A 2048-nucleotide genomic window follows, 5' to 3' on the forward strand; every position below is an offset into this window, starting at 1 on the left:
TGTCAAGCTATTGACATTAAAAGAGCGCTTGTTGGGAGGCAACCCAATTTTATTTATCTAATTTTTATTTTTATTTTATTTTATTTTATTGTTATTTTGTGTTTTATTAGGTACATGATCATGAGGAGTCACGAAAAAATCATAAAAATTAAAAACAGAATCAAAAACAGCAGAAAAAAATTCGCACCCTGGAGGAAGGACAGACTGGCGTTCAACGCCAGTAAGGAGCATCTGGCTGGCGTTCAACGCCAGAACAGAGCATGAATCTGGCGCTGAATGCCAGAAATAAGCAACATTCTGGCGTTTGAACGCCAGGAATGTGCCTTGAGGAAAGCTGGCGCTGAACGCCAGTAACAAGCATGAAACTGGCGTTCAACGCCAGAAACATGTTACATATGGGCGTTGAACGCCCAGAACATGCTTTACATGGGCGTTGAACGCCCAGAACGTGCATCACCTCGGCATTTAAATGCCAGAATGATATGCAAAAGGCATTTTACATGCCTATTTGGTGCAGGGATGTAATTCCTTGACACCTCAGATCTGTGGACCCCACAGGATCATCTCAGGATCTGTGGACCCCACAGGATCACCTTAGGACCTGTGGACCCCAAAGGATCCCCACCTAACATATTTCCACCTTACCTCCTAATCCTATTTCACTCTTCCCCATGTCACACTTCCCATCAACTTCAATCTCTCTTCCCAATTACCCCCTTCACCACTCACATCCATCCACTCTTCCCCAAAAACCCCACCTACCTTCAAAATTCAAAAACACTTTCCCACCCAAACCCACCCTAAATGGCCGAACCTACCCTCTCCCATTATCCTATATAAACCCCTCCATTCCACTTCCTTTTCACACAACACAACCCCCTCTTCTATACCTTGGTCGAAACCCACACTCCACCTTCTCCTTAATATTTTCTTCTTCTTCTTCTCTTCTTTCTTCTCTTGCTCAAGGGCGAGCAATATTTTAAGTTTGGTGTGGTAAAAGCATAAGCTTTTTTGTTTTTCCATTACCATCAATGGCACCTAAGGCCGGAGTATCCTCTAGAAAAGGGAAAGGGAAGACAAAAGCTTCCACCTCCGAGTCATGGGAGATGGAAAGATTCATCTCCAAAAGCCATCAAGACCACTTCTATGATGTTGTGGCAAAGAAGAAGGTGATCCATCAAGACCACTTCTATGAAGTTGTGGCCAAGAAGAAGGTGATCCCTGAAGTCCCTTTCATGCTCAAGAAGAATGAGTATCCGGAGATCCGACACGAGATCCAAAGAAGAGGTTGGGAAGTCTTAACCAACCCCATGCAACAAGTCAGAATCTTAATGGTTCAAGAGTTCTATGCCAATGCATGGATCACTAGGAACCATGATCAAAGTATGAACCTGAATCCAAAGAATTATCTCACAATGGTTCGGGGGAAATACTTAGATTTTAGTCCGGAAAATGTGAGGGTGGCGTTTCACTTGCCCATGATGCAAGGAGATGAACGCCCCTACACTAGAAGGGTCAACTTTAATCAAAGGTTGGACCAAGTCCTAATGGACATATGTGTGGAAGGAGCTCAATAGAAAAGAGACTCCAAAGGCAAGCCAGTTCAACTAAGAAGACTGGACTTCAAGCCTGTGGCTAGAGGATGGCTGGAGTTCATTCAACGCTCCATCATTCCCACTAGCAACCGATCTGAAGTTACTGTGGATCGGGCCATCATGATTCATAGCATCATGATTGGAGAGGAAGTAGAAGTTCATGAAATCATACCTCTAGAACTCTACAAGGTGGCTGACAAGCCCTCACCTTTGGCAAGATTAGCCTTTCTTTATCTCATATCTCACCTTTGCTATTTAGCTGGGATTGTCATAGAGGGAGACATCCTCATTGAAGAGGACAAGCCCATCACTAAGAAGAGGATGAAGCAAACTAGAGAGCCCATTCATGGCACTTAACAAGAGCATGAGGAATTCCCTCATCAAGAAATCCCTGAGATGCCTCAAGGGATGCACTTTCCTCACAACAACTATTGGGAACAACTCAACACTTCC

This window comes from Arachis duranensis, chromosome 10 (assembly GCF_000817695.3).
Source record: "Arachis duranensis cultivar V14167 chromosome 10, aradu.V14167.gnm2.J7QH, whole genome shotgun sequence".
Classification (NCBI taxonomy): Eukaryota; Viridiplantae; Streptophyta; class Magnoliopsida; order Fabales; family Fabaceae; genus Arachis; species Arachis duranensis.